General features: G+C 42.3%; 1 long non-coding RNA gene across 1 annotated transcript in view; it reads left to right on the top strand.

Moving 5' to 3' along the window:
* Positions 1–6,638: 6,638 nt before the first annotated feature.
* LOC147817733 (uncharacterized) overlaps positions 6,639–22,120 on the top strand; it is a 92,963-nt gene continuing 77,481 nt past the window's right edge. The window contains exon 1 of the long non-coding RNA XR_015436092.1: positions 6,639–7,522. This is a non-coding gene — a long non-coding RNA (uncharacterized LOC147817733). The remainder of the gene's footprint in view (positions 7,523–22,120) is intronic.

Here is a 22,120-nt window from a genome sequence, read left to right on the forward strand (position 1 = left end):
TATCTGATGACCCCAAAGACATGTTAGTTATCACTGCTCATTAGCCTGTATAGCTAAATTAATAGTTATCATAGGACATGTTAAGCTTAGGGAGCTATTCACTGAGTCTGGTCCATTTTCTGTAGCACAAGTTTCTTTTATCTTAAATTGTAGGGGTTGGTCATTTAATACTGTGAATTCATACACAGGAGTCCTCAACTGAAGCAGGTATTCATGCACCTGTCCTGACAGCTGGTATATGTGTGTGATTAACTGTGATCCACCATGTCTGAATTAAAGTGTTTGTCTGAATGACTGATGCCCACAGAAGGAGGCCCTCATGTATGGACAAAGGAGACTGCACGGACATCCTTAGTTCTCAAATGGGCTGTGATGATGATGATGATGATGATGATGATGATGATGATGATGATGCCAGAAAACCACTTCAGTTCAGCTCCCTCTGATGAGAGGACAGACCAGCTGTTTAGACATTTGTTATGTGCCGGTCAGAACTTGTCTGTTTTAGTTCCTGGCTGCTCCAAAGCCTCAAATGATGTCACTTCCTCTCTGTGATATCAGTTAAAAGCAACAGTACATTGTTTATCGACAAAACATGTTAATGTGACGGGTGGTAAATCAAAATGAGGGACACACACAAATCATTAAATTTTTACAAGAAAGTATGTTTTTATTAAAAAAATATCTTCTTATTGTAAATAGGGACACACATATAATCCTGACAATAATAAAGGTTTGATAAAAAACAACATTTAATGGTGATATTTTGTTAGTCTTTATAAATAATATTTTCTCATTTAATATCATGGTAACAGTACTTGACTTAATGGTTTTAAGATTTGGAAACCTACTTTTGCACAGTTTTGTGCCTTATGCATCTCATCAAATGTTGCGGACCCAAATGGCTCATTTATCTTCTGTATGGGGATATAGTGGTACAGCTTTATGGTAGAGCAACTTCTGTTAGGGCATGTACATGTGTGCATACATGTCTTGCTGTGGTTATGGGGACACATTTGTGTTTGAAACCATCAGTGTGAGGTTATTTTAGCCAGTCGTGAGCTTCAAAAGGCTTTTAGAGGGACACCTGCAGTGACTGAGATCAGTGTCAGGATGAGTCTCTACGACATGAATGAGACTCAATGTAATGTCCTTTGTAAAGATTGATACTTGAGGAGTGAAGTACACGCACCAAGCATCAGGCACATTCAAAACTTCTCCAGGAATTTTCTAGTACTTTTAATATTATCCTCTACTGGCGCAGTCTTCCATAATTGTGTCATCAGTTCTGCTCTTTCTTGTTCAACTTTCTGCATGATATAAAACTATGTTCAACTGAGCTTCAGTGCAGTCACCTGGATTTTAAAGTGTGTTTTGTCTGTATGCTATTAAGGCTGCACTGCCTCTGTGAAGGGATTGGTCGGAGCAGAGAGGAGGAGCCTCCGACTCCACGGCCATCTTCTCCTATTGGTGCGGCAATGATCCTGTCAGTCCTCACCAATGCTGCTTCCGTTTAAGCATCAGAGGAAGAGAGTTTAAGAGCCCGGCCCTCACATCATTAGTGGCGGCTGACATGATATGCAGCTCGCCTCTGTGCCTCCTTTATGAACATTTGTGTGTAATTTGTGATTTGGTTTGAGATGCTGGTAGTGATTGTTGGGGACTGGGCTAGGTTTAAAATTCTGCTTGTGCATCACACCCTTAGAAACAGACTGTTGGACACATTAGGAACAGGGGTGCTGCTTCTTGTGTTTTGGGTTGGTTAGAATCGCATAGTTAGGCTCTTTGTTGGTTCCTGTTCCCCTACTTCAGTTGTCCTCTTGCCTTGTTTGTTTATTTGTTTACTTATTTACCCTCCTGTTAACGCGAGTTAAAATAATATTCTGTTTCTTACATTGAAGTTATTGTCATATCAAATGCATCAGAAAACAATGTGGATGTTATTATTAATATTTGGCTTGAATATTAAAATACTTGTTTGGAAACTTGCTGTGTCTGATTTGTTGTTAAGGAAACAAAACTGTTGTTACTGTAACTACATGTACCTCAGCTTAAATTAGGGTCAAAATGATTTTGAGCTTGTAAAGTGATGTTCACAAATAATTCCAATGTTTGTAGTTGTAAATCAACCTTTGTAAACCTGTAAGATAAATCTGCTTGAAAAATTCAAGTTTGCGTATGTGAAACAATTGCGCTTGTGTCAAAGAGATTGATAATTTGCTTTTTTATACAAAATCTTATGCAATTTATAGTGCCAAACACAGAAGCACACTTTCAAAATAACAGTCTTAAACAGGCGAGGTAGGTCATAAAAGTTAAATCTTAGAAGCTATCGTCTATATGGGGATATAGTGGTATAGCTTTATTGCAGATCAACTTCTGTTAGGGCATGTACATGTGTTTGTGTGTATACATGTCATTTCACATTAAAACTGCAATTTATAATCAACTGTAACTGACAAAAATAAAATACACCTGTGAATGAAGGTACAGGTGAACTTCACTGTCACAAGACAAGTTTGCATAATAAAGAGAGGCGGATAAATCTTATTTAGTAACAAGTATAATTTATAGTAGAAATGTAAAAATAATACTTAATAGCTAAGTGAGGATAGTGCAACAGTCTGACAGGTTGACTGGAAGCTATTGTAGCCGTCCATAAGTGATGGAGGGAAGGTGCAAAAAGTCCAGGAGCCGATATTCATCATCAGTCTTAGTGTTAGAATAAGTTTTACACTGTGGTTTTACAGTTTAACGTTAGCACACATGCTACCTTAATCTACGATAACATTACAAGTAACTCCTCATTTATTTGCCAAATGGATGTTGGATTTATGCAATTAGCCTGTAAGACTAATGTAACAGTTGTTACAGCTAACCGTGTTAGCAGCATCTTGGCACAGCTCAGCCAGGAGCCTGTTGTTGTCAGGTTGATGATGCGGGTGGGTGTACTTGGTGTCCTCGAGGACACAGGTAAGATCCACCCCTCACTCCTCCCCAGCTCCACCCTCTCATCCAAATATGGTTTCTTCTGGCTCCAAAAAACCAAGATAGCGACGTAAAATATTGTTCTTGATTAATGAAAAATTCATCAGTTTTACTCAGTGTTGTGATACAAGACAATATGGTTCAGGTCCCAGGTTATAGTGGAATAGTGATTTTTTTTTAAAATTCTCTCTCTTTCTGGTGTAAACAAGCTTAACTTTGTTGAATACATTCTCTGTTCAAGCTGAAATGAAACAAAACTCAGCTGCTTTTGTATTCGAATTCTTACAAGTAATGGTCAAAAAACAAAGGCATTGTGGTTTTTAATTGTGTCACCATCACTGAGCCACAGCAGATGTTGAACTAAAAGATCAAGTGTTAAATCCTCTCAGAAGCCAGTGTTTATCTATGGAAGTACGACACAGAAAGACACAGAAAGTCTGTTTACTCACCTTTAGTCAGCAGAATCCCTAAAGCTTCATCTAACAACAGTGCCATAGAAAGATAACAGATATCTGATATGTTCACCACTTTTACAAATACAGATTGAGCAATTTCAGGTCATATTAAATCCAAAAATGGAAATCCTGTACGTCCTCAAATGTTTGTTTTTTTTATATCACCAAACAGTGGTGTGTTTTTAAATGCTATTTTAAGTTTAATTATTAGAGACAAAGACAATCTGTGAAGGTTGAAATAACATGTTGAGTTCAGTGCATGTAATTATTATTATCGTTGTGTGCAGGAGATCACGATGATGATGATGATGACGTCCTAATAAATTATTTAAAAGTCCTCAGAAGATTATTTCTGTGTGTGATGAGTTGCCTTGAAGTCCGCCAGTGTCTTCGGCAGAAATGTCAAAATGTCTGAGTTATTGCTCTTTGAAAAACGTCCCTCGCTCTGGAGAAACACTCAGTATCTCCTGCTGTCCCTGCTGTTAATTCCTCCTCTTTTCTGTTTCATTTGTTCTTCCTGTCTGTTCTCCTCCTCCTTGCTGCCTTCATCCTTCTTTTCACAGTAAGCTGGATTTCACTGGACCAGAATACTAAGGCCAGGTTTTTTTTTTGTAAGGATTTGTGTTTTTCTCTCTCAATGTTTCACTCGGTCACCACTCCTCATTTCACAGCATGTCAGCTTCTTGAATGTGACTTCAAAGAACATGGTGATACTGCCATCAAAAGGACTGGAGACAGAGACAGCAGCAGTGAAGGCTACTGAAAGAACCTTTTCCAGTTTTGTTATATGTAATCAATCCAACATCATTGTTGAACACACCAGATACTAGTTGTAGTGCAGGGAATAGTGGAACTAAATAGGATTTAAACATTTGTTTTTATCTGCAATTTTGAATTTTTTACATCATTATCATTATAAGTAAAGTTTGTTGCCTCAATGAATAGTTTGACAGTAATTACAACATGTTGATACAACTATGTTAAGATTGTTCAGACTTTCTTAAACGCACTGATTACCATAATAAAAAACGAAAGATGCATGTGCTGAACTGCTGACTCAGATATTCATAGGCGTGACAATGGATGTGTTAACAAGAAGGTCCGTGCAGTTCCTCTAATGACCACTAGAGTCTGGCTCCAAAAGTGAGTTAGATTTATGGCTGTAAAATACGCAAAAATCTGGTGACGAAGGTGCGTTTAATTGTACACTTGTAGTACTCGACTCTAACAGCAGGGGGCAGCAGCGTCTAGTGTGCCGAGCAAGAGAAGAAGAAGAGTTCGACCAATCATAGCGCTGGGTTCAGTCCTCCAACTGTCAATCATCTCAACACCGCGACAGAAACAGGGTTTAAACTCCGTCTGGCTGCTTCCTCAGGTGAAGGCGGTGCTTTACTTCCTCTGCACAGGTAAACGGGCTGTGGTGGATGTGGAAAGTTAATATTGTTAATTGAGTTAAATTAGCCAAACCCGTTAAACTATTTAACGTTAATAACGTTAACCTAACGTTACGTAATTTGCTAGCTAGCTAGCTAGCTAGCTACAAGGCATATCGTGTGTCGTTAAACTGTTAAAGGTGACTTTTTTTTATAGTACTAGTAACAGTTAGTAGTTAGTAGTAACAGCAGTGTTAAGCAGGTTTACTGAAACTTGACTTTCACTGTATATTTTAATGTAGTTCAGTGCAGTGCGATATTTTCCCAAGGTTGGCAGATCTGGTCCTGAAAATTTCCATTTAACTCGATCTAATTTACGTAGATTTAACTGAATGGTATTTACCTGTCTAACTAAGTTACATATTATACTGTAAAAATCCAGCACGCTAAAAAGAATTGTTTGCCCCTCAAAGCTGTACTTTATTTCACTACAGTGCAAACCCAGATTATTTCATTATCAATTAATTAACCTGGTGATTATTTTTCTCATTAATAATTTTGTCAATAAAATATCAGAAAATGACCCAAAAAGGCAGCTGCGCCTGTATTTATATCTGAAACCAGTGAATGCTTTAATCCATTTGTTTTTATCCTGCACCATTACCATTATCGATTAGTCTGCCAATTACATTATTGATTAATCGACTAGTTGTTTAGTCTGAGCAACATAAAGAATGGACCAACACTACAGATCAGTCTGAGATATCTTTGTGAAACTGGCCCCAGTTCTCCTCAGTACACCTGCACACAGGTACCTGTATGATGGGTTGTTCTTGGAGAACTTTCCACAGTTCTTCAGTGGATTTACGCTGAATCTGCACATCTTAAGTGGCTAAAACTTTTGCAAAGTGCTGAAACTGGACAAGCTGAACTTTGGTGTTCATGTGGCTATTGTTAATTTACTCTATTAAAAGGCTTCATGCAGGCTTACTCATTACTCTGCCTCTATCTCTGCTGCTGCCTCTCCACCACATTAATAAACAGGGAGAGGAAGACCGCAGTCCTTTTCATCTAGAAAGTATTTTTATCTTTTATAATGACCAGACTTCAGGAGGTTCCCCTGGAGATCACCATGGTTACCTTATGAACCCAGTTAAGCTGTGAGCAGGACTATCTGCCCACAGTGATAATACGCCTGGTAAAAACAGTGTGTGTTACCCAGGGATATACACACGGTGGCACAACGGACACAACAAACTCCTCTTGTGCTGAATGTCGACATGCATTTGCGCACGCAGGCGTCTCTAGGCCACTATCACTCTCACTCACAACGTGACAGAAACTGTGTCAGTGTGGTGTCATGTTGTGGAGCGATGACATAGCCCCGTGAGTCATACGTACGGCTGCGTGTGAATGTGTGAGGCTCCGTGCGTTAAAGTGAGGCGTGTTCCTGTTGACATGTTGAACACGTGTTTTTATGAGTTTGTAGAAAGGGTCCGCGACATATAAACTATGTCCACGGTGCGTTTGCGTGTGTGTATGTATTTCACAGTGCGTGTATGTGCGTGCGCGCATAGGTGTCCCCTATAAGCCCACAGTATTGTACAGTGAATGTGCCAATTTTGTTCCAGTGATGACCTTTAATGATCCGGTGGCGCAGCGGACACGCACACACGCACGCACACACACACACGCACACGCACACGCACGCCATCTCCCTCTCCTGGCCACGTAACACTCTCTATCTGTAAGCTTTCCACTCGCCTGATCCTCTTAAAACTGATGTAGGATTCCCTGCCGCCGCTGCCGCTGCCGCCGCCGCCGCTGCGCACGGCTCTCCCGCTCTCCCGCTCGGTCGTACGGACATCGAGCACAGAGGAGACTATGTGTAATTTTTCTTCATCTGCTCAAAAACAAGTTCTGACATCCGGAACCGAGGAGGACGGTATCAGCGGGAGAAATGCATGCGCACGTATAAATACGAAAACAGCGGGAGCCTGAGAGACTGGAGATGCTGCACTGATTGAGAAGGGGATTCCTGCACGAGAAGAAGAAGAAGAAGAAGAAGAGGAGGCTGGGGCTCAACTGATTTTTCTGTATATGTGCTGGGAATGTCTGCACGCTCTGTGATCACATCAACACCTTTGGTCGTGTAGTTTGTCCTCTGTTGTCATCACACCGGAACTGTCATTTCACTATATTTTTCCGCGGGGTCTGCAGCGTTTGTAGAAGTGCAGCCTGTTACCCTGACCCCCACTGTACTTTGTAAAACCCAGACCTATTTCGTGACGTGCCTGCGCAGCATCTTTTACACAACATCCAGCGGTAGGGGAGCTGCTGCGTGAGGGGTTTTCACCGGTGGTTCGTCCCCGCAGAGCGCAGCAGCGACCAGCAGAGATGGACAAACACATTGCGCCATGCGTCAGCCTCACGGGATGTCAAACACACGCTTTGCTCATCCGCTAAAACAAAATAACTCTCCTCAACTTCGACACCTGAAGACAGCTCACCCCTCCCCATCATCCTGAACAACTGAAATAACTTTTCCTCTCCTCCTCCTCCTCCTCTCCCTCTCCCTCTCTGGTGATACCTCCGTAGGATCTCCATGAAGCGACGCATCGGGTGATTATACTTTGTTGGGGATTTTGCTCTTTGTACACCGGGACATCATGTGGACGCCGACGGAGGACGAGAAAATAGGAGTGGGTGAGTACATCAGTGATGTTTGTGTATTAATTTGCCTTGAGTGTTCTCCTGCTGTGTGTGTGTGTGCGTGTGTGTTTCATCTATGGATGATGGATGTCCTGTGTGCAGGACTGGGGCTGATATGACACAGCTGTTCAGTAGAGACGATAATTAATGCTTGCAAAGTTTCAGCTCATCCAGACAGTAAATGTTGTCAGTGAGATTCATTCAGCTGCTTCTGCGTCACAGCTGACTTGGTGGTGAATCGTGAGGTGAACAGAAATCCTCTGTTAGTCTTGTGAAGGGACGCCTGTGGGTCTGAACTCTGCAGGGAGTTTACAGCACTCTGCTGCTATCTGTGCACTATCCCCATAAAATCTTACAGTATTCCCTCCAGACGCATCTGTGCTCCCTCAGGCACCAGAGTGGGCTTTTTAATGACCTTGTGGTAGTTTATGGTATTTTGTATTATCTGTTATATAAAAAGAAAATCAGGTCTTACTCTTTATGCGTGTTTATAAAATGATCCGAGGTACTTGGTGTGTTTTATGGTGCGGTATCTCATGGTACAAGAGGAGCAGAACCAGGCGAAAGGCCATTTCATGATATGGATATGTAATATATGAATATAGAGCTGTATGACAGTGGAAACAGTAGGAGGAGTAGATGTGGTGATGGGAAGGAGCAGTGTGCTGTATGTATGAGCTCTGTGATAATGGACAGTGCAGGTAACTGAGAGTCTCCAGCGGGGCAGCAGTGATTTATCAGCATGTATTATATGGCAGAGTAATGAGAGTGAATGTTTTCAAATGAGAGTTGGTGGTTTAGGGGCCATTAGTGATCCACAGTTATTCCCTCTCTCCCTCCCTCTCTCTCCCTCACCCCACCTCCCTTGTATCCATCACTGCACAGTCTTTAAAGACAGTCCCTGCCACACACTCTCAGGCCTATTGTGTAACACTACCAGTCGCTCTCCGCCATGCTTTTCTATCTTCTTTTATTTCCTACTGAATTTACCTGTTTACCTGTTTTCTGAAATGCCAGTTTGTTGCACCTGCAGAGGGTTTTCTCTCGATGTGTTTGTGTTTTGTGATTGTGTCATTGAAGCTCTGTAGAAGTTCAAACTGCCTGTTTCGTGCACACTCCTGACACCGGTTGTGATAACTCACTCCAGGCTCTTTGCTGATCCAAACTCCGATGCCAGTCCTCTCTTTTTCCCTAATTCTAAATCAGCTGTTTGCTAACATGACGCCAGGGATTGCTGCAGCGTCTGTAGTGTAACTGTTTGTAGAGACATTTATAATGATGCTGACAAAGAAACTAAATTTAATGCAGATTGCTCACGTGTGACACTCTATCTGTGACACCTTGCCAATACCTGATTCCCTCCTAAGAACGTTTACCACACTGTCATAGATAGATATTCTTTATTGATCTCAAATTGAGAAAATCAGCTTTGACAACTGGAGAAACAATCAGATAACACCTGTCAACTAATCATCTTCCTGTTATCAGGTCATCTTCAATGAGCTCCTCAGGAGATCACATTCAATCTCAGATCAGTCCATGTCTTCAGATGTTGATCTTGGTCTCGGCCTCTTTGGTCATCAGGAGCCATTTACATAATTCTTCCCCCCTCCGATATTTTCTGGTCTCTTTTATTGAGTTAATACCCTGAGAAGATCCTTTCATGATGCCGTCTAATCTGTGCTGCTGTTGCTTTTATGAAACGGTGAGATTTTGAGTTGAACACGATCTATCCAACAGATGATTAGGCTTCTGAGACCACCTATGTAGCAGAGGCATGGTGTGAAATACAATCCTAATGTGCACAGTCCAACAAAATTAGCATAGGGTTTTCAAACGTGGTGCCAGAACCCCCCCCCCCCCCAGCTGAGAGTCAGGGGTATCGATTGACAGCTGTCCTGGCTTTTCCGATTGACCGATCAGGCAGAATTCTACACCAGTGTCTGCAGTGGGAGGGAGCAGGGCCTCTGCTGACAGGAAGTCAATGAGGGGAATCATGACTCCGGCACTCTGTTAATTGGAAAGAAACATTACCTGAATTTGAATGAGAGGCAGTGTGTTGTGTTTTTTTTTCGTTCTGTAGTCTGATACCTTCAGTAGACTCCAGCTGTGACTCCACGCTGCGGCTTGTTGATTTATTCCTTTTATCATCAGAATCAGAATCGCATCACAACTCACAAGGTTTCACACTGAACGCCGGCAGACACGATACAAGGACAGCAACATCATGATCGTTGCAGTAATGTGAGAAGGCAACTATGAATATTGCCCCTCGTAGTGTCGATCACACTAAACAGCAGGTGTTCAAACGAAGCACGATGCACTCCACTGCTCGTCACTCTGCAGGACGGCGCTTTGTCCCACTCTGAAGAAACAATCCACTACAAAACTTTGATTCTGTTACGAGCTAGCAGCCACATGATAGCATCCCTTAACGTGATAGTCCGGGTTATTTTACATGGGGTTGTGTGAGGTACTTATCTACAGTCAGTGTATTACCTGCATGTACTGATGTGGACAGGGACAGCAAAAAGCATAGTCAAAGAAAAAAGTTAGTGTACATTTTATTTTGAATATTTTCACAGCTTTGTTTTGCTGTCCTTTGGAACTACATTTTTTACTAACTACCATATTCCTACGCTCAAGCGCAACTACACTTAGCTCTGTCGGACTCAAACAGCTGATTTGCGGAATAATACATCGGCACCGTAGTTCAACGGTTCACAAACTGTAGCTCCTAAGAAAATGGCTGTTTGACGTCAGGATGAAGCTGTGATAATATTCAAAATAAAGGGTACACTTAAACGGATATATAAGAGGCTAAAACAACATGCAGACAACCCCTCCTCAAATAACCCAAAGAATCACTTTAAGGAGCACAGCTGCAATCATAGACACACCCACATGTTCACAACATATTTGTTTACTTATTTTAATCCTGCCGTATGTTTTCCTGTCCATTCTCCCGGAGGTACCCAAAACAACTTTGGGAAAAGTAGAACCTCCAAGACCCCCAATTGTAGGAGGAGAGAAAGGAGGTTTAAAGTGGGCTCAATGGAAAAAGAGCAATTTTCCATCACAAAACATCTTGTTTTTCATTGAACGTCACACATGTGATATTTGATACTATAAAATGATCTAAAGGATGAACCGCTCACTGAAAACCATCTGTCTGCGTGACCAGCCCTGTGACTTGCTGAGACTTTATTATGCTCTCATTCATCCCGCTTCATGTCATATGCAAATTGCTGCTGTTTTGAAAAGAAAAAAAAAAAAGAAGCTGCCTGTACTTTGTCTTTACAATGACGGTAAATTATCCTTGCCATATCAAAGTCAAGTAATGACTGAGAGAGTGCCCACAAAAGATGAAAGAAAAGAGGAAATCCTTAATCTTCCATTAGAAAAAGGAACAAGAAACTGGAGAGTCACGTATACCTTCAGTGTTTTCATGTAAGTGTGTTTTGTGTCTTTTTGCTAATCCGACCATTTGTGTTTTTGTTGGATAAGGCTCTGCATACCAAAGCGGGGAGAGTGGTAACTCATAGAGGCCGTCCAATGGAGTTGGGATGACCAGTGCCTGGTTGTAGAAAACAGCTATTCAGTTGGATGAATGCAGCTTTGTGGCGCCCATAGAGGCTCCTGAAAGCGGCTTCACCTCCCCCAGGGCTGCACAGCACAGCACTCAGTTCTCACACTCACAGATGACACAGGACACACACACACACACACACACACACACACACATGCACAGACAGACAGGCACAGAGGAAGACAGACGGACTAATGAACACATGTCCCAGACACACTCTTTATGAAATGCACCTGCTAAAGCGGGTGGAACTTTTATTAGCAACTCAATAATAATATTCTCATTTAAATGTGTTATGTAAGTTTTTAAAAACAAGGAATTGTTAGTCAGGTTGTTGTCAGAGTAGAGAAACACACTCCAACTGACAAAAGTGACACACACAGTTCAGACACACCAGTGGACAGGGCGACTTTATGTGTGGCACACATGCCACACCATATTTCTCACACCCACACCAGGCACACACCAGCGTACACAGTGATAAAAGTAGGTCACAGTGAAAGTGACAGATGTGTAAAGGATGTCCTCCTCATGTCCAGCACCGCACCTTTTGTTTTCTTTGTCGTTTGTTTTTATTCTTTTGTCAGTTTTCACTTTTTCTTTTTCTTTTTTTCTCCTGACCTATTTATCCTGAACCAGCTTTTCATTTTGCTGCTGCAGCTCCTGCTCATCTGTCACTGTCGTGCTCTTGCATTTGGAGACAGATGCTGCGGGTTGCCACTTGATCAGGGCTCCTCCCAGATTATGGAGCAACCTGCCAGACATCTTTAAACAGTCTTTAGTGACCTTTCCGGGCCTGTCATTTATTTCTTCTGTCTTTGGGTCAGGCTTTTGTCTGTCAAATATCATATCTCATCTGAATCTTGAAAGCTCTCTTACTTTAAAGCTCCATATTTTCCTCTTCTTCTGTGTTTTATTTGAAGCGTTGATCCATAAGAAGATGTATTTGTGTTTTTAAGAACCAAGAACCATCTCAGTGTAGTTTTACATCTCCTCTCTCAGGCTTCTCTCTGGAGCTCTAGTAACAACAGGTCGGTGAGCCAATCAGAAGAGAGGAGTCTCTGAGCCACTCTTCTGATTGGCTGACTGTTTTCTGGGTGATCCAATAAAAATACAGCAGATTTCAGTTAAAAACAGTCAGAGAAACTAAATCCTGCAAGGTTTGGATGGTGGGTCCAGGTGGGCGGGGCTTGGTGACTGCTTTGTTGTGACATCACAAAGTTCCAGAAGTCCTGACGGCTGGTTTTAAGGCTCAGTTTCTGAATACAGGCTGTGTGCATTTCTCTGTGGACTGAGGCTTTGATACTTTCACAGTATTAATATAGAAGCTAGAGCTGATCTATAATCACACTACACATGGACACAGACCTTTAGACTGTATAGGATCTTTAACTAAATTTTCTATGGATGATGAATCTCTATGCTGTGTTCCACCATTTCAATATTTAGGCTAATTGGCCTGAAGTGGGTGATGAAAAGACAAAATCTTTGTGTTTTTGTGCAGATTTTTTTCCTAAAAGACAGCACACTGACGCTCCTGCCTAAAGCTTCACACACTAGAAGAAACGTCTCTGAGGAATTATATTCTCTCCAGATTCACCCGTGACTCTCCCACTGGCAAACGATTAAGGCGAGAAGAATTCTCAAGTCCTACATGCAGAAATATCCACATCGCCTATGGAAACTGACAGCAAATCAAGTTGATTGCTTTTGCTCCCACCCCATCACTCCTTCGCTCCGTCTCCCCCTCCTCTACTCCTCAGGGTGCTAGCTTGGCCTTTTAATCACATCTCAAAGCAACGAGTTAACAAGCAGACATCACACAGATTCTCTTTGCTAATTTTGCCCTTTTTTTTTAGATGCTTGTGTGTTGTCCCTTGGTGACATGGGAACAGCCCCCACTTCACGCACTCCCACTCCCGCTTTAGCAAAGCTGTTCAGATACGATTGTTGTGGTTCTTAGCTGTAATGCAGCCATTAGAATTAAATTACAGCCATTAGACATTAGTATCAACCAGCCCAAAGGAAGGGAGCCTCCCTGTTCTGCTCTTTCTGTTCAAACTGACCAACCCGTCCAACATTATGAACGTCTTCTCCTGTTCAGGTCTCAGTTGGGGCTAAAGCCTATCACAGCATTGGTCAACACGGTTACAACCTGGACAGTCTAGCGCAGGGCTAACCTACTTAGACAAATATGTTTATGCTTTCATTTCCACATAGAAGCAACCATAAGTTAGGACACCTCACAGGATGAACATGCAAATACCCAAGAGAATAAGAGCAAATACGATCACCGTGCGGCATTTAGCGACATACTGTGATCATTCCTGTGAGAGTGCACTGAATCTGTACTGACCCAGATATGTAGCTTTAATCATACAGCTTCTTTAAAATAAAAGCTTTTCTCAGAGGAGAAGAACATCTAATTGTGAACAGATCTAGCGTGTTTCCCCAGACACTGGAATCTAACCAGGTCAGGCTTCTGCCGTGGAAACGACTGACAGTTATAGCATGTTACAGTAAAATACAATTTTAATGCAATGAACCAGTCCACGATGAAAAGACTGGCGCAACTGGTGCGTTTGCAGAGTAGTAGTAGAGCAGAGGAGGAAGTCACGTGACGTAGCGACAAAGTCCGTATTAGGAGGAGGGCTAAACACAGGACAGTTAACGTTTCTTTTACCCACGACTGTTTCCCAACCTGAACCACTTGTTTATTACCGTAACCATGACGACAAAGGTCCTTTAACCTTAAGGAAGTACTTATTTTAACCCAAACCATGATCTTCCCCTAAACCTAATCAAACATTATTGTGACCATGATGGTGCCCTGGTTCACCTGCCGTCGTCACGCTCCCACGGGTTGTATCCGAGGGTTGGGACAAACGACCTTACATGGTTGTTTAGGTCTGCGGACTTGTGTCGTATTTGTGCAGAGTGACGATGTCAGTTATCAAAAAACAGAGAAAGAGCAGCCTCAACACAGAAAGTGAGACAGAATGGAGATGTGGTGAAGTAAACAGACTGCGACAGAGATGCTGAGCTGGTAATGTGATGTTGTTGTGTTTCCAGCTGAGGATTACGCTACTAAACAGTGGGTGAAGTCATCACCACAGTCCCCAACAGACACACACCCAGCGCTCACTCTCAGTATGGCAGTGGGCCTCAGTGAAGTGTCTTTGTTCATGTGTGAATGTGCATGTAAAACTCAGGAAACAACAATACTGAGACAACAAGGGACACTACATGTGAATAAACATTACCAGCTTGTGTTTCTGACCAAATAAAAGCTAACAACTAAACCCAACTTTAGCCTGCTCCCATTTATCTTGGTGCAGAATTTTCACACAAACTATTAGTTCTTTATTTAGTTGGTAACTAGAGTTGGGTACTGCTCACATTTAAACCAATAAAGTTCAAGAGTGAAAGGCTTCTTTCTGTACTTTACTCTCTGTAATAACAAAAATGTAATTTCAGTTGTAGTAGAAGTCCAAACTTCTCAATTCCAACATGGTTAATTATTTATAAGATTTTGTTATTTATTTAGAGCAAAATAAATCCCCTTCCTACCTCCTTCAACCCCCAAACCTGTACCAACCTGCAGCCTGTCACAGTCTGTTACCATGACATCAATTTCAACCTGCAGTCAGTGGCTGGATGGCTAACAGTGGTAGAAATGCTAAGCTAATGTCAATCAAGAAAGCGAGAACAGTCCCTTTTTTCTCTAACAACAGCTTCATCCAGCCAGCCAATAATTACCTGAATATGTCGATGAAGTTGTAGCTGTCGATGATGCCTCACTTAATGTTTGTCGTCCGGCGCGGGGGGTGGAGGGGGGGGGTTCAACTTCTTTGCCGCTGGCTGCAGGCGTGCTAATGTTAGCTGCAGCTGCTGTGCTGGACTTGGCCTTTTTTCAGGCTTTTCCTCACATTAGACATGTTGCACATTGCAGAGAGCATTGGCTGCATCAACTTTTGAAAAGTATAACTACACTTGAGACTGCTTTTCAACCTCTTTTCTCTCTGTCACTCTCAGGTACCAAATTCAGCACTGTTCACAATTTAACGTGAATCAGTACTTAATAGTACCGACATAATTCTGTCGACATAATTCTCTCGGTACCCTTAAAAATACTGAGTTAAGTTCCCAACCCTATGGGTAATGCTTTCATAAAAGGAACACCGCTGTGTCATTAATTCCCGTTTCATAGTAGCAGCTCATTAATTGGTCTTTATGGGGGCAAACTGGGTTATTGAGATAAAATTTCATATTAAGAAATTATCTCATTTGTTTAAAAAAAAAAAAAAAGAAAAAGAAAAAGGGAATAAAGACCCAAGAGTTCAAGAAAAAGCTGTTGAGATCCTCCCACCACATTTACAAGCTATAATCAAGCGCTAACGTGCATGCTCAGGTTAACCATGCCTGACTGAGCTGCTTCATGTATTATTCTCTGTGTAGGCAATTTTCACCATGGGCAGCGCTGGAGGAGCTGCATTTAGAGCACATGTATGCAAACATGCCCAGACCACACGCAAACAAAAAAGACTATGAATTATTTATCCAGTAAAATTTGCACTTACAGGCCACAAATGATCAATCAAAGGATATAGCTCTTCCTTAAGGAATGAAATGACAACAGCTGGATGAATCTGAGTGCCACAGTGAGAGGCAAATGGTTCGATTTGCTAAGATACACTTCTCTGTGTAGGTGAAATTTTGTGCTGCTCGTTTAACCCTGGTGAACACTGAGAGGTGCTGTGCTTAGGTCTAAATATTGCTGTGCTCAGTGCAAGTAAGTGCCAGTGGGAGGGTGATACATCTTGTTAACACAAACAATAACAAGTGTTGCTCTCAAGCAAGGAGGGGAAATACTGTAAAAAGACCTAACACTGTATTTTTCCATCATTACCTCAAGTTGTATTTGTAAGCACGCAACGTGAGGAGGCTTAAAGATTAAAAGTACGATGAAGCCTGAGAGCTGCTGGCTGCTGTCCGTGGTGCTGAAACACACCCGGCCGAGCAGCGCTCTAGGTGGAGAGGAGAGGATTCCTTATTTGATCCTCGCCTCCTTATTTTCTTTCTCCTCTGGCGAAGCTCACGAAGTCACGATGGTGTCTCTGGGCTTTTCAAATGTAGGTGGAAAGTTCATCAGGGGCAGTAACAAGCTGATCTACGCTGCACCGTGTGTGTGTGTGTGTGTGTGTGTCATGTGTTTCCTGCCTCGGCGCTCATTCAGTGATGCTGCAGCACCGACGGTGATTCGTGCATCATATCCATAACTGGCACCAGAACTGAAATTAACCCCCAGGCTTCACTGCTGCAGAAAATTCAGCTGCATATTGAACAGCAGGCAAATAGGGAAGGAAACCAAAAGCAAAGAGCGCAGAGGAGGATTATGTGCAGAGGAACGGGACTTCAGAGCGCACTGCCCCTTAGCGATGCATGACAACGTCCCTAAACTGCCGTCCTCCATGATGAGCAGCGCATTATTTACACGCATCTCTTAAAATAACAAATTATCTTATTGATCTAAATAGTCTCTACTCATCTAAGTGTGCATGTGTCTAATTTTCTTTGTGTATTTTCATGTGTGTTTGGCTTTTGCGCATGTGAATTCCTACTTTTGTGTATGTGGTGTGTTTGTGGATTGCTTTTTGAGTGTTTGTCATTTCACGTCAGTGTGTCAGTGAAGCTAAACGCCCCCTCTATTCCGACAGCCAGTGCTAGGAGGTGTTGACTCGGCCCAAACCGTGCACACCGTGTCCAAAAGCTTTGACATCAGGAACCCCCCGCAGACTCTTGGAGGGTTTTTTTTTCTTTTTTACTCTTCTCTCAGAATCTCTTTAGACTTGAGACTTTAATCTCCGTCCCTGTCACTGTCAGGCTGCCTCTCTCTGCCTCTTCCCTCTATAGCTCAGTCTGCCGCCTCCATCTGTAACTCCTCCTGTCTTTATTTGCCTTTATCTGAACACTCACAATCTCCTGATACATCCATCTCTGCACTCTTCATCCCACATTTTCCAGGCCTGTCTCTGAAACAGAAGTGTCCTTTTAGATCTTATTCCAATGGCCTTCATTTAAAATAACATCACAGTCACAGCCAGAAACACCAGCTCTGTCATTGTGATGTGTGGTAAGATGATGACTTCACAGTCTCCCACTAATATTAGATTAGATTAGATTAACTTTATTAATCCCACAACTGGGAAATTCATTTACCACAGCAGAATATAATATAGAATAATATCATGTTAATGTTCAAATCTAGACCAAAAACTGTAACTTGGACAGGTTAACACACACTTTGTGACACAGTTTTATCTGTTTCTGAAAATACTGCAACTGGGGAATGGCTTTGAAAGTTACTGGAGAACGATCTTTCTCTCTCTCTGACTGCTCCTCTCTCTATTCTGCTTCCTCCCTTTACCCCCCGTGGTTCTGGTTTTTGGGAGAGTTGAGAGTGAGTCGAGCTTGTGTCAAAGCAGAGACTTGTCATCTAGTTTATATGCACAAAGAGTGTGGCTTATCTTTTGAACCAGGAGAGCAAGTTAAGTTTGAAAGAGAATAACAGTCATAAAGTTTTCATTTGTGGTGCACGGGTCAGGGAAAACTTTTATTTTCCTGCTTCTTCAGTGAGCTGAGTTGTGGTTTGGATGTGGGCTGCATCTCTAGCTGGCCGTCAGCCAGTAGGCGTATGCGTGCGTGTGTGTGTGTTTGTGTGTTTGTGTGTGTCTCGAGGGTCTTAAACACAACAGCGTTCTAGAGGAGAGTTCCGTCGTTGTTATGGTTACACTCGGTATCCGCGGACACCCTGGCAAGACTGGTTCCACTATCGCCATAACAACGGTCCAACTCCTCAGCCTCCCTCCAGAGGAGGGAGGAGGATCATGAACAGCCCTGATCGACGTCTCACACTGACAACACTCACACGTTAACCTGCTTAAAAATACAGATATGACCAGAGACTCCGGGAGGGAACTCCAGAGGTACAATAAACAATATAACTTCAGTCAGTCATTGGGATATAAGGTAGAGCTAGAGTCAGTGTTACTCTCTACATAAATGATTTTGCATAATAATTCTGTTTATTGTCTGTAAGTGGAAGAGCTGAAGTAACCACCAGTGAAGTATTTGAAGTTCTGGTAGAGAAGAAGACGTATTTGTGAGTTTTAAGACTCAAAACCTTCTTGATTTGGTTTTTCGTTTCCTCTCTTCTCTCTGAAGCTCCAGCAGGCGCAGGGTGTTTTGTGTCGTTTCCTGAGCCTCTCTTCTGATTGGCTGAGTGTTTGAGTCATGCACAGCCAGGCCAATCACAGCTAACAGATTGTAGCCTACTGCTGTAGCTTGGTAAAACTTATTTTGAAAAAAATAAACATGTCTCTAATGTCACCATCATTGGGAATGTTGTGCACTGATATATTGGGCCACTGTCTTCTAACTTGCTAGCAGCTAGCTAATGAACGCTTGTTGTTGTGTTTTTAATACAAGTTAAAACAACAACAAAAACACTATGGATGGTGGATCTAGGTGGGCGGGGCTTGGGGCACGGCTGAGGGCAGTGACTGCTTTGTTGTGACATCACAAAGTTCCAGAAGTCCTGACGGCTCATTTTAAGCCTCAGTAGACCCTAGACCTGTTTTATAATTTAAAAAAATCTCTCTCTCACAGGTTACAGTAAGTAAATTATGGGAACATTGTAGTTTGGATTAAAATGACGACTTCACTAAGATAAGAGAAGATTAATTTTTATTGTTACAATAATAAAACAGTTGTTTAAGATTAGGAAACAGACTGTTACTGCTGGAGATGGAAGGGAGCAGCGATCCAGTGAGTTAAAGCCTGAAATGTTTTGCACGAGATAGGAGAGTGTTTCTCATTCATTTTCCAGCTAGTCTGAAATTAAACTAATCTCCCAGTCAGTATCCTGCTTCCCTCGGGCCGTTGCTGCCTCTGATTGGGCAGTTTCCAAACACTTAGTGGAAATTACTGTCTGGAGCCACAGAAGTTGTTTTTGCTTATCTCTTCTCAACTGAACAACTGTATTTGGCAAAAGTGACTTTGTGTATATGTGTGTGAGTTTGTTTGTTGATCTGTAATTTCAAACTGAACACGTCAGAGTCTTTGAATGCTTTATGAAGGATCATGGAGGTGGATTCGGTGACCAGCTGACTGGGCCTCGAATTTCATAAAGGCACAGCAGCAGAAACTCGTTTCAGTCGGCCGCTCACCTGCTGCCTTTTGCGTGTACGTCGTGGATTTTTGACTTTTTCAGAAGCTTTCGAATGACTTGACTTACTCTTGTTTCTGTAAGATTTTTATGTTGATTGTTGTGCAACTTTCATCTTTAAATACAAGTCTGTCACGACACAAATTCTCAAAATCAACTTTGACATTCTCGTCCATGACTGTGACAAATTACATCCTCACTATTTCTTCCCATCTTGTGTCTTTCTCTCTTTCCTACCATTCGCTTTCTTTCTCTTGCTCTCTTTCAGTCCCCCACTCTCTTTTCTTCCTTGTGATCAGAATAGAAAAGAGTCGTCAGCTGTCTCTGAGTTTCCTGAAATGCGATGCCAGCCTGTCTGTCTCCGTACTTATCGATTAGTGCTTAAAAAAGGTCGTCTGCTGCCTCAGGAGGTCTGCAGGCCTGAAGCTGGTCCTGAAGTGCGTTCAACAGTCCTACACTTTTCCAAATGTCAACAAATTCCTTCTCTCAGATTCCTTCTCTCCTGTGATCTAATTCTTAATTATTCGTGATGGGAACAGATCATTCAAAAACACATAAAACAGAAGAGGCCCAGAGTTTCACAGAGATGCGGTTCATCTTTAAAATAAGTCATAAATCATCACCGAAGCTCAGAAGGAAAAAAAAAATCTAAATGTCAAGACAAACGTCGGTGTAATTGTTTTCTATTTAGTTCATGAAATACCCCTGTCGGACAGATGATCCATGACCCGACGCCTACTGTACGTTACCTTTTGGTTCACTGCCCACCATGTATTCCCTGGCTTTTTCCACAATGACTCACGCTTGACAGAGCCTCCACATATGAAGCCAGGGCTGCGATTTAATGAGCCCAGACCCAAGGTGAGAAAACACAATTACTTATTCAGGCAGCGGGGTGAAGAAAGTTGAACGCCTCCTCATTTATTCTGTGTTTGTATATTTACTCCTGTGTTGCGGAGGGAAGATTACCTCTGTGTTTTTTGTCTTGGCAGTGTTTTGCCTTGAGCCTCGATCCCTCTCTTTGCATGGGAGAGGAGACAAATGGTGGGTGACACCGGAGGCCGGGGGGCAGACACCATGGCCCAATTATCTGTCTGTTTTCCCTCATTTCTTAGCCTCGTTTTCACTCTCTCTTTCTCCTGTTTCTTCCAAGTTCTTACCTCTTGTCTGTATTTTCCTCTCACTCTCTGTTAACCTCTCTCTCTTTAACATTTCTCATTGAAAGCTGTATTTGTTTTTCCCCACATGCCTCCCCTCCCTCCCTTCCATCTATCTCTCACTTAGTCTAATGAATATTTCAGACAGAAATGCTATTTATAGATGTGACATCGTTCCCCCGGTCCATCCATCAAGCCATCAAGCTCAGCCTCCTCATCTGCACGTTTTACTCCGTCGTTATCGGGCTGAGGTTGAGTTTCATGTCACTTTCAATTATCATCAATTCTCGGAATAAAGCCGTTTTTCTTTCGATCACCAATAACAGGATAAACGGTTCACTTTAATTTGTTTTATCACCAATCAACTTTTATTAACGTTTTTCACCCGCTGATTTGATCTGATGGGATTTCGAACGCAGCTCTTTTCTGTTAAGGTTTCTTTACTGTGCCGACTTCCTTCCTCCACATGAGCAGGGCCTATATGACAGAAGGTCGTTTGTTTAGTAGAAAGAGCAGCTGCCAAGTATTTCAGCTTTTAAATTGCCCATTGACGACTTTCCCTGGACCCGCTCTCCACACAAACAGTATGAAATCATGCAAGTTAGGCCTAATTTTACCATCTGTGCTCGAGGGTTGGTTGGCCCCTTGATCCACAGCTTTTCTCTGAATGCAGGCCAATCACTTAAGAAAAAGTAAATTGGCAGTTTATGATATTGTAACCAATTTTTTACAACCGTATTCTACTATTACAGCACAGTGGGGTCTGCATTTTAGTTTCTGCTCCAACAAGGAGTTCATTTTCTGCAAAACACGTGTCTCTAAAATCCAGTTTGTGAGAGCGTTTCCCTTTGTGAACATGCAGGCTGTTCTTTAATGTCAGAGCGAGAAGAAAAACAAGCTTCTTTTTTAAACCAGGCAGTTATTATTCAGTAGTGTGTGTCTAAACCATGATTCACATGAAACTTCTCTTTGCCCAACTGGCATCGCATTGGTTTATTCTTCTTTCTTTTATATATAAAGAGCCTCCTCTCACTGTAAGCAGTCAGGATGTGTAATGCTGTAAACCTCCCAGGCTCTGAGCTCTCGACACCCGCCCCCCCCTTAACCTATTAGAGCTTATTCACCCCACTGCCTGCTCATTCAGTCACATAAATTGGATGGCAGTGTGCATGCAGAATGCATGCTTGACCATGGGTTTTGTTAGGCTGAATCTATGCCTCACTCTGTGTGTGTGTGTGTGTGTGTGTGTGTGTGTGTGTGTGTGTGTGTGTGTGTGTGTGTGTGTGTGTGTGTACATGCACAAGACAAGCGAGTGTGTTAGGCATGCGAATGAGAATTTGCAACTTTTCATGTGTGTTTGTTGTGTGTGTGTGTGTGTGTGTGTGTGTGTGTGTGTGTGTGTGTGTGTTTGGCATTCACAAAGACAAACTGGACCTTGGAGACACTGCTGATGAAACCAAAAGACACAGCAACATTCACAACAAAAGATAAATATTGGCTTTAATATGTGGGAAAACATTTTAGCTCTTCAGTGCTACTTTCATTCCCCCCCCACATTTTAAAAACAGGCCTTTCTGGGCTGTTTCACAGGCTAATGTAAACAATTAACTAATACAGTT

This window comes from Seriola lalandi, unplaced genomic scaffold (genome assembly GCF_002814215.2).
Source record: "Seriola lalandi dorsalis isolate HSWRI2012SDOR001 ecotype SW California unplaced genomic scaffold, Sedor1 jcf7180002054903, whole genome shotgun sequence".
Lineage (NCBI taxonomy): Eukaryota > Metazoa > Chordata > Actinopteri > Carangiformes > Carangidae > Seriola > Seriola lalandi.